The following is an 11,434-nucleotide window of genomic DNA, read 5'->3' as shown; positions in this document are numbered from 1 at the left end:
GTGCCTGTTTTCAAAGATGGCAGTGGAAGATAATGTTTAAGTTTGATTATAGGGGGACTAACTGGTTCCCTTTTCTTTAACAACATTCCTTCCTACGGAATAGCTGGACTTTTGCTGCTAAGTTCACTTTACGACACAGGGATTCGGTAGAAAACGGACCAGATGCAGTCGTTTTTTGACAGTTTTGAAATCTACACTTTTTGCGGAGGAAGTACCGTTGATACTCTGCAGTATTGGATAAGTTCTGGGAGTTGAGAGAAAAGCTAAGATGATTAACACGTGAGTGTAGTTACTGAACCTGCTGTTCAGTTAACAATGAAGAGTTGATGCTCTGAGCCTGGGAGCATATATGAAGTTTTGACAGGTAGGGAGAGACTGCAGTGGCCAGGGAACAGCATGAAGGGGCTTTTGGGGACAGGTGGGGTGAGCAGTGCTCCTGCTGGACGGTGAACTGGGGGTGGGTCTGTCCTCCTCTTCCTCCTCCCCATGCTCTCCTCTCCTCGCTCACACCGTGCCTGAGGTCTCCACATACGGCTGTTTCTCTCCCTGCCGCTGCAGTGGGGTGTGACCAAAAACACCTACCTTCAGGCAGGATACATTCCTCCTGGCTCATGGTTCATTTGAACCTGAGATCTAGATGATATCCATTCCTGACGCTGGCAGGTCAGGTGTCTAAAGAACACTCACAGAGCAGTTAGGTTATAGGTCAGTAGCACTGCTTTAACTTCTTGCACTCAAAATCTACCACTCTGTACATCGATTTATATTTCATTTCCCTGAAGCTCTGAAAAATAAGGTGAAAGGAAAGGAGTGTTGGTCCCTCCAAGGTTCCCAGTGTGGTCTTTCTTGCCTGCCCCTTGGGCTGTCTAAATCTTTCCCCAGCGTTTTTAGTAACTCCATACTTATGTTTTTTCTTTTTTAATAGCAGTGATGATTAAAAGCCTAACATGGACTGCAAAAATGAATGGGGAGCATATTGATAGTAAAACTGTTAGAGTTCCAAAGAATTAAAAAGAACATGAATAAACAATTCATAAAACAGTAGAAATTTGTCAACAAATATTACTAGTAAACAAATTAAAAGTAAACAAATAAAATAAGTTCACTTTCTGGGGTCTGAAAAAAAAAGTGAACTAAAAATGTCCTAATGTTATATGTAATTGTCTATTAATTATATAGAGATTGGATATCTCAATCCTAAAAAATGTTTCAAGTTGCCTACAGATTTGAACACATCATTTTCTTCCACCAAACCCTGATCCTCTCTAGGTTTTCCACTCTTATTTAAATCTTTTCCCAGCTTTAATGAGATATTACTGACATACACGTAAATTCAGGGTATGCAGCATGATTTGACAGGTGTGTACATTGTAAAGTGACCATCACAATAAGGTTGGTTAACACCTCCACCCCCTCAAAATAATTAGCGTTTTTAGTGATGATAACATCTAAGATCTACTCTCTCAATACAGTATTAAGTTATACAATAGTATACGTGTGAGTATATGTGCTGTTCTCAGTCATGTCCACCTCTTTGTGACCCCATGGACTGTAACCCGCCAGGCTCCTCTGTCCATGGGATTCTCCAAGCAAGAATCCTGGAGTGGGTTTCCATGCCCTCCTCCAGGGGATCTTCCCAACCCAGGGATCGAATGCAAGTCCCCTGCATGGCAGGCAGGTTCTTTACTGCTTAGCCATCAGGAAGCCATACATACATACATACATATATATATATATATATGCATACATACATATATATATGACTATGTATATATATATGATATCTGTAACTGGCGTCCCCTTGTTTCCCCCACACTGGCTGGCTGGCAGGTAAAGTAAAACCCAGATCCTTTACAGGTTGCAGTTTAACAGGTGGGGTGGAAGGAGGAGGCATGGACAGCGTGGGACTTGCCCAGTGGTGCTTGGCCAAGCAGCAGTGCTCCTCAGAAGCAGACAGACCCTCTCAGATTTCAGAGCACTTGTGAATCACCTGGGAATCTTGCCAAAATGCCATGGGCTGGTGGGGTGGTTCTGGGAGGATGGGGCATGGTGCTGCCTGCTCCCACCACACTTAGTGTAGCCAGACCCCATCCCTGTCTGTCTGACAAAGTCTGTGTGCTTGTCAGAAGTGTATCAGCACTGTGCCAAAGGTTGCCCAGTCATGTCTAACTGTTTGTGACCCCGTGGACTGCAGCCCGCCAGGCTCCTCTGTCCATGGGATTTCCAGGGCAAGAATACTGAAGTGGGTTGCCATTTCCTCCAGAGGATCCTCCCCACCCAGGGATCCAATCCACAACTGCACTGACAGGAGGGTTCTTTACTGCGGATTCTCACCTGAGAAGCCCATGTATTATAAAAGGTAGAAAATGTTACATGAACAATTTACCTTTTGGCTGTTCATAAGCAGTTATAACTTCCTAAGTGGTCTCCATATTTATAAGTACTGCGAAGAGAAGGAGGCAGACACTCTGAGAACTGTCCCTGTTTCCATCAGAAGCAGGACTGGACCCTGTTTCTATGGGACTTGAATCTATTGAGAAAGCATCTGTCACTCAGCTGGGTGAGCTTATGACTATGTCCCATCTTAATCAGGCCTCACGGAATAAGTTTAGAAGGTGGTCCCTGCTATCAAGCAAGCAATTCAGCATCATTCAGAAAGTCTAATAGTCAAACAATGACAAATACCAGCCACTCTTAGACCAGTGCTTTATATGCTTAGTCTTATTTTGTCCTCCCAGCCTACAGGGAAGGTGGGCCCTTATTTTATGAAGGAGGAAATTTGCTCAGAAAGGCTAATAATGTGCCTAAGGTCATTCCAGCAGAAACTGACAGAAGTAGGATCTGAACCCAAACCTCTGATTCCAAAGACTCATGCTGCTATATTTAAAATGGACCAACAAGGACCAACTGTACAGCTCAGGGAACTCTGTTCAATATTATATAACAACCTAAATGGGAAAAGAACTTGAACAAGAAGAGATACATGTATATGTGTGACTGAATCCCTTTGCTGTGCATCTGAAATTAACACAACATTGTAAGTCAACTATACACCCATATAAAATAAAAAGTTTTTTAAAATGTCCTTTACTATTACATTAAAAAAAAAAAAAACCAACAACAAAGACTTGCTAATTTGCTGCCCAGTCTTTGTCTTCTGGCAGCTGGCCCTCTTTTCACAAGGAGTTGAAGAGAAATTATTGAAAAGGGAGCCTGGGACTTCCCTGGCAGTCCAGTGGTTAAGACCCTGTGTTTTCATCATGGGGGTTGTGGGTTCGATCCCTGGTTGGACGAAACTGGGTCCAAGGTTTCCAAAGTCCGCTGCAAAGAAAGGAGACCAGACCAAAGTACAAATGAAAGGAAGCTGGCGTCAAGGTGAAGCCAGTGATTCACGGTCCCTAAATGCGTTACGACTTTAAGCGGAAAAAAGAAATAATGGCCTAAATGGGAAGGGTGGTGCCACATGGACCCAGAACAAATGCTGTTAAAGAATGGGAGAGGCTGTTTTCATTTTGCCAGAGTTTCTGAATGTGATTATAAGTAGAAACAGATGCAAACCGCTGCCACCTTCTGCACGGCTGAGCCTGCAGGGTGGATTTCTATGAGAAATCTCTTTTTTTGCATTTGTAGAGGCAGAGGGGCGCCTGAGGCAGAGTGAGGCTCAGGCTGGCAAGCGTCTGTTGACCCCCACCTCTCCTCCTGGGAAGGGGAGGGAATCCCACCCTGAGTATCTCTGGATTCTCAGAGCCTGTGGCTTTGTGCCCAGATGGCTGTCATCCTGAATGAGAAGCTCTGAACACCCAGGTGCGGGGCTGAGCACGAGAGCTTCTTAGGGAGACCCAGAACCAAAGCAGAGAAATAGTCCCCTTGAAACCCACTCAGGCCTTTCATCTGTTAGTTTATCTGTTGGTCTTCTCAGTTTCCTTTTTAAATCTCGACCACCCTTATGACCGTGCAGTCAAGTCACTTGGGTACACGTCCTCCTCAAGGATCAGGTTTCCACGTGTTCCTGAAATGTGCCTACAGCATCTTGGCTGGGGAGGTGGACGTGGGGGCAGGTGTTGGACGTTGGTGGCTCCCTGTGTCCTGGCCCATGGCCCCTGGGTGGTCCCAGGTAGAATGCTGGCCTTTGGGGCCTCTCTCCTCATCTGCAGCACGAGGTTTGTAGAGCAATCTATTTCTCTTTGGACTTTTGTAGTGAAACGGAAGGAGGCAGTGAGTCTCTGCAAGCTCTGAGGAGCGAGAACTAGCAACCCAGCACGAATTAACCAGTCTCTGGTTGTTATGGAGATACTTCCACCTATCTAGAACTCCACTAGACATGAGAGGAGATGAGAAAACAGAACTCAGTCCTCCAGAAACTTGGGGAGATGGCTCAGTCCTCACCGAGGTCCTCTGCGTTCCCCTGGGGATAGAGTAGTTCCTGGGTGCTGGTGCGTGCTCAGTCGCTTAGTCGTGTCTGACTCTATGCGACCCCAGGGACTGTAGCCCATCAGGCTCCTCTGTCCATGGAATTCTCCAGGCAAGAATACTGGAGTGGGTTGCCATTTCCTCCTCCAAGGAATCTTCCCAACCGAGTTCCTGGGTGGGTGTTTATAAACCATTTCAGGCTTAAACAGGATGAGAGGGGCTGTGCTCTTAAATCTTTTTAAGTTTTTACTAAAAGTTATTGTAAAGCAGTTTTAGGGTAGCACAGGGAAATGGGCTGCCCGTGCTCAGTGGCTCATTAAACAAATCGCTCAGGTTTACCTTTGTGCTATATGTGTCTTTCTGCCCCTGAACGATGCCGCATCTGTATTTCGGCATTTCTTCCATAATCTTCCAAATGGACAGCTGGCAGATGCACTCGGATGGCAGCCAGGACCCTTCAGATGCAGGGCAAGATGGATAAGCATCCTTTTCACTCATCCTTAGGAGCCCTATCAATGCTGCACTGTGATGACTAAGCATTATAATGAGAAGGAAGATGTTATTGTTCAGTAGCTCAGTCGTGTCTGGCTCTTTGCAATCCCATGGACTGCAGCATGCCAGGCTTCCGTGTCCTCTGCTATCTCCCAGAGTTTGCTCAAACTCATGTCCATTGAGTCAGTGATGCCATCCAACCATCTCATCCTCTGTCACCCCCTTCTCCTCCTGCCCTCAGTTTTTCCCAGCATCAGGGTCTTTTCCAGGGAGTTGGCTCTTCGCATCAGGTGGCCCAAGTTTGGAGCTTCAGCTTCGGCATCAGTCCTTCCAGTGACTCTTCAGGATGGAGTTGCTTTAGGACTGACTGGTAGAAGATGGTGACGTATAGTAAGACGTAGAGCCAACTCAGACCAAGACTTCTAGTGAGGCGGGAGCTTGCTTTCACACATTTCTTCTTTTGCTTCTGACCCAGAGCCTGCAAAATAGTCTCTCCTTGAAAAGCACTGTATGTTAGTGACTGTAGCATGCTGTCTGTTCCTTTACTAAAAATACTCAAAACTGTTATTTTCTTTCGTGCCTGGTTATTCTTTTTTTTTTATTGCCTGAGTATTCTTAACAGTTGTTTCTATAAGCACCTCTATTTTTCATCTGTTATTTCTCCCCAAATGTCCCAAGGAAGTGGGCTTACCAATAAACATTATGATGCTCCAGAGGAGCTTAGTATTGTTTCTAGGGTTCGTAGCCACTGAATTGTTCTCACTGGGTATCAAGATGGAATAGAAGGATTCAGCTGGAAGACCTGAGTTGGGCCAGTTGTACCACTACCTAGTTGAGGGATCTTGCACAACTCAAATGATGTTTATAGGATAGGGGACACATAGGCTTCCCAGATGGTGCTAGTGATAAAGAATCCGCCTGTCGATGCAGGAGACACGAGAGATGTGGGTTAGATCCCTGGGTCTGGAAGATTGCCTAGAGGAGGAAATGACAACCCACTCCAGTATTCTTGCCTGGAGAATCCTGTAGACAGACGAGCCTGGTGGGCTACAGTCCATGGGGTCACAAAGAGTCAGACACAACTGAGTGACTGAACACAGGAGATGTATATATAAGGGATTAAATTAATTGCCGTGTTTTTTTGCATTCTTATTTGTTATCTAATAAGCTGTTAACGTATCTTCTCTTTCCTATCAGCTTAAGAGTTTATCGTCATAAATACTGTTTCAGATGAGAGAAATGGTTCGCTGGCTTTCTTTTGTAAACTGCTTGCTCTTTGGGCTTCTCTGGTGGCTCAAATGGTAAAGAATCTTCCTGCAATGCGGGAGACCTGGATTCGATCCCTGGGTTGGGAAGATTCCCTGGAGGAGGGCATGGCAACCCACTGCAGTATTCCTGCCTGGAGAATCCCATGGACAGAGGAGCCTGGCAGGTTACAGTCCATGGGACTGCAAAGAGCCGGACATGACTGAGCAACTAAGTACATGATAGCAGGAAGGAGGTGAGGTGGCAGGTGTGTAAGGCATGTCTGTCTATATTCCTTTGGCTTTGACATTTCATCAAGGGACATGATTCTGAAGGACGGCTGACCTTCTGACGGCAAAGACTTTGCGGCTGCAGGAGCCAAGGGCTAGAAGACGTGTAAAGAGGGTTTCTCAGTACACTGAACACTGAATGTCTAGCTGTGCAGCTTCTGTGATTGATGTTTGGTTCTGTGGGCTCATTCCTAACTGCATCCCTTAAAGGGAGATTGGGAATAGTGACTTCCAGAAAGAGTCAAGCGTGAGGGCCCATTGCTGAGTGGTGGGTGTGAGCTGGGAGGTATCACTGTCAGGGGACAAGTGTCTTCATTTAGACGGTGATATATTTCCCCCGGGTTTCCCAGGTGGCGCTTGTGGTAAAGAACCTGCCTGCCAATAAGAGACAGTGTGTTCAATCCCTGGATCGGGAAGATCCCCTGGAGGAGGACATGGCAACCCACTCTGATATTCTTGCCTGGAGAATCCCATAGACAGAGGAGCAGGGCGGGCAGTAGTCCATGGGGTCACAAAGAGTCAGACACGGCTGAAGCAACTTAGCACACACATATTTCCCCTAAACCATTCTCCTTAGTGTGACCAAGGTATCTGCCCTGGGGGGCAGGAGTGGCAGCCAGCAAGGGACCCCCACACTGCAGGGACTGGGTTTAGCCAGTGGCTGCTTGTCGGAGGGGAGGAGATGGAATGAGATGACTGCCCATGGATGTCTAGTCCAAAGGGCGTGTACCTGGCACCATTGATGGGTTCCTGAGAAGTTCATTGTTAATCTGGTTCCCCAACCAAATGTTCTTCCTTCCTGACTTACTGTCAGAGTTTATTCAGCCGTGTTTTCCCACTGATTCTCCTTTGGCGGCACTCGGTTTCTGCCTGTCCTCCTCACATCCTGAAAACTGTAAATGATCAGTGAGCAGCCCTGGGACATGGCGCTTCCTAAAATCACCCACAGCTGTCAGAGGAGAGGGCTTCGCGGCCACGAGCCGGGCACCCAGTCGAGTGCTCTGGGAATTAGAATCGAGGCCCCAGCTGATCCTTGCGTCTCTGCAGGAGAAATTAGAAATGGTGTTCATCTCTGCCGAATACCAGGCATGCCGTATCATCAAGAGGCTTCTTGTCAGGTCCAATTTGGGATCATCAAATTAATTGTTACATGTGACAAGCTGACATGCAAAGAAAGTGATAAACGCCTCGGTGCAGCCTCCTGGTGAAAATTCCACGGTGAGCTTTCGTGGCCCCGGGGCACGGATGATGGACAAGGCAGGAGAGCGCCCGTCCTGCTCAGCTGCCCAGCTCTTTCCACAGCGTTGGAGAAACAGCCCCGTTTGCCTGGAAACCTGCATTAACCCCCTCCTTTCCCGACAGTTGTGTGAATCCTTCACTTTTGTCTGTTGCTTCCTCCCCAGATAAACTCTTGGGAATTGCTTTTCAGGTAAAGAATCCGCCTACAGGGCAGGAAACCTGGGTTCGACTAGCTTAGAAAGATCCTCTGGAGAAGGGAATGGCCACCCACTCCAATATTCTTGCCTGGAGAATCCCATGGACAGAGGAACCTGGCCGGCTACAGTCCACGGGGTTGCAAAGAGTCGGACACAACTGAGCATCTTTCACTCAAGTTCAAATTCACTCTAATTTTCCGGCACATCAGACAACTTTTCGAAGGTCTAGGTGCTGGCCTGGTTCTCAGGGTTCTATACCCCATATGCACCTCCGTTCAGGGGGGGAGGGCTCACAGCTTAGTTAAGCGACGGGACAGCAGGTCTGCAGCTCTGCCAGTCCTGAGTACCTTCTCCGTTTTCAAATATAACGAGGGTGGACTGATGAGACTTGCTCTAGCGTAATGAGGGCTCTCTCAGCTCAGCCGCCTGCACTGTCCACTGTTGATTACAGAACTTGCACGTCGTCTTCCCTGGCCCTCGTCGTCTTCCCTGGTCCTTGTCCAGCAGGGCTCCCTGCAGCACCATCTGCTCCAGCTCTGCTGCTCCGCAGGGCACCCCAAGCCTGCCCAGAACTGGGGGGGAGGGTCCCCTCAGCCTCTGAAATGGGACAGGTGCAGAGTTAGGACCAAAACGCTTATTTAAAATATTTCTTTATTTCCCTGGGCCTTGTCTTAGTTGGGGCTTCCCTGGTGGCTCAGACGGTAAAGAATCTGCCTGCAATGCGGCAGACCCAGGTTTCTATCCCTGGGTCGGGAAGATCCCCCTGGAGGAGGGCATGGTGACCCACTGCAGTATTCTTGTCTGGAGAATCCCCATGGGCGGAGGAGCCTGGCGGGCTACAGTCCGTAGGTTCGCAAACAGGCAGACACGACCGAGCGACCATCACACACACTCTTGTCCTGTCGTCAGTGCCCCCACACACGGGAGCAAGTGTTCCCCTGGTTGTTTCTAAAGGTGGAGGAGACCGGACTTCCAGGGCTGCCCCTCTCCCTGAGAGCACCATGACCTTGGGGACAGCTTCGTTCTCAGCCCGAGTCAAGGCAGCGTCTCCTGGGAGTGGCTGAAACACAGATCGCGAGCCCTGCCCCCCCGCCCCCCGCATTTCTGGTTGAGCAAATCTGGGGGTGGGGGGGGGCAAGTGTCTGCCTCTCCAGCCCCTTCCCAAAGAATTGATGCTGCCGTGTGGGACACACACTTTGAGCCACTGCCCTGAAGCACTCGAGGGACACGTGATAAATTAGGCTGAGCACTGACAGCCATGCTTGCCTTTCGAGGACTCCCCCTGGGACATGATACAAGGAGCTAACTGTCAGCTTATTTTACATGAGCCATGTTTTTTGATGATACTGTGAGATGTGGGTGCATTCCTTGTGTAAAATTTTCCAAGCCTGCTCATCCCAGCCGGCCAGCCCCGTAAAGGACCCTGATAAAGAGAGTCCTGTGGCCCCAATTTCCCCCCTTTGTCTTCCTGTGCCCTTGGGGTTCCTGTGCAGTCTCTCCCAAGAGGCCTCTGGCTGAGAACCAGGGGCCCGCTGGGTGGCCTCAGGGCCCATACCCACTGATCACCCACCAGCCAGTGGCTGCCACATAGAACAAGGTGGAAATGACCTGCAGGCTGCCCAACGCACAGGGCACAATCAGGACAGCATTTTTTAATACAAATATTTTTAAAGTTCCACGTATTCTTTTACTGCTTCAAACAAGCCAAGGGAAAAACGATTTTTTTTTTCCAGCAAATCAGGAAAATTGAACACATTATTGATTACATACTACTTTTGAAATGAATGTTAATTGCATTGGGTGTACTAAAATGGTATTGTCTTGTTCTGTCAAAAATCCTTATCTGTTAGAGATAGCTGCTCAAATGTTTATGTATGGAATGATGTGGCACCAGGAATTTGTTTTAAAAGCCACCACGAGACAGAGTTAAGTGGGGAGGAACAGATGATAGAGCAGTGTGGTATGGGAGCTGTAGGTGCTGGGTGCTAGTGTACATGATGCTTTCTACTCCTGTGTATGTTTGCAGATTTTAAAGGAAAAGCTAAAATTTAAAAGGAAAATTTTAAGAGTCCTGTGGTCAGAGAAGTCTCGTCAGTGCCTTTCATGGTCCTGTCTTGGGAATTCCCAGGGCACCTGAGCTGTGACCTGGCCTGGGAGGCCCAGCACAGAGAAAACCACAAACCCCGGGCAGCCTCAACATCTGCCGAGCGCATCCACAGCCCTCTGCAGGGGGCAGCGGGGCTGTCACAGCGATGTGGGGGAGGAAACCTTCTCTGACGGTGGAAAGGCTCTAGCCCTTGACCTGTTTACCTCATTCCTCTCGGGGGCACGTTCTGTTTGGACCTTGCACCTTGGGCACAGCTACACAGCCTCCAGGAGACTAATGTGGGGTCAAATGGAATTAATTGGACTTTTACTTGTCACCTGCCATCCCAAGTAATTTGCCTCTTTTTAAAAAAAATTTATTTATTTGGCTGCACCGGGTCTTAGTTTCAGCATGTGGAATCTTTACCTGTGGCTTTCGAACTCTTTAGTTACGGCATGGGGGCTCTAGTTTCCTGACCAAGGACCGAATCCAGGCCCCCTTCATCGGGAGCTTGGAGTCTTAGCCACTGGACCACCAGGGATGTCCCCTGCCTGACCGTTTATAGGATTGCATGTATGTATTCTGAATAGCAAACCTAACAGCCCTTATAAAGTATAACCTCATGCAGTAGAACTTTTACCAGATCGTATTAATTCTGTTCAACAACAACGGGATACTCTTTTTAGAATTCCAAGTCAGAAAATAGAAAGAAATGTGATATTGTGACTTTTGCAACCAAACCGTAACTCAGGCTTGTCTAATTAGAGTGTTGCCAGTAAAATTCCTCGTAGAAGAGTCGTGATTTCATGCCTATGTAATAAACGTATTCACTATTTGTGTATACAGATGATACACAAATAATACTTTCACTGATGAGTGTTCGGGGTTTCTTCCCCAAACCTTTCTTCTGTAAAGGGTTTTGATATCCTGCCTGCCATCTTGTTTATGTTGCCTACTCATCCAGACTGTCCCCTAATGTATATAAACTTCAAATCAGTGAAATCTGACTAAATAAGGTTTTCCTCTAATGGAAAAATCAGCCACCTGACAACACACTCCAGCCACCCTCGAGCGCCTCACCATCTGGCCCCAGGACACTGCGTCCTGGTCAGGGAGCCGTGGCTGTGTGCCAGCCTGTTCTTGTAACTGCCCTGCAGGGCGGGCCTTTCCCTGCGAAACCACAGCGATGTGCAGGCATCATTATGATTACAGACAAAAATGGAGGCACAGGAAGGCTTACCATTTACTCTGATTCCTCAGAGTAAACCGTACTTTACAAATGCAGGCTATGATCCACTGGTAGGTCCTGAAGTCAGTTCAGCGAGTGGAAACAGACCAGCATTTTTTTTAATGGAATAGGATCAAGCAGAAAATACGTGAGTGCCTCCCAGGCTGTGAGAGTCAGAGCTGTTTGTTTCAGGTGTGTCTGTGTGTGCGCACTGGGTCACGGTGTTACCTGACCCGAGTTTTCATTG

General features: G+C 47.8%; 1 protein-coding gene across 1 annotated transcript in view; it reads left to right on the top strand.

Moving 5' to 3' along the window:
- The window catches only part of LOC122454552 (death associated protein), a 63,498-nt gene that overhangs the window by 28,690 nt on the left and 23,374 nt on the right, over positions 1 to 11,434 (top strand). The window lies entirely within an intron of this gene.

Source organism: Cervus canadensis, chromosome 16, assembly GCF_019320065.1.
Source record: "Cervus canadensis isolate Bull #8, Minnesota chromosome 16, ASM1932006v1, whole genome shotgun sequence".
NCBI classification, from domain to species: Eukaryota; Metazoa; Chordata; class Mammalia; order Artiodactyla; family Cervidae; genus Cervus; species Cervus canadensis.
This window is presented reverse-complemented; position numbering and strand designations above follow the sequence as displayed.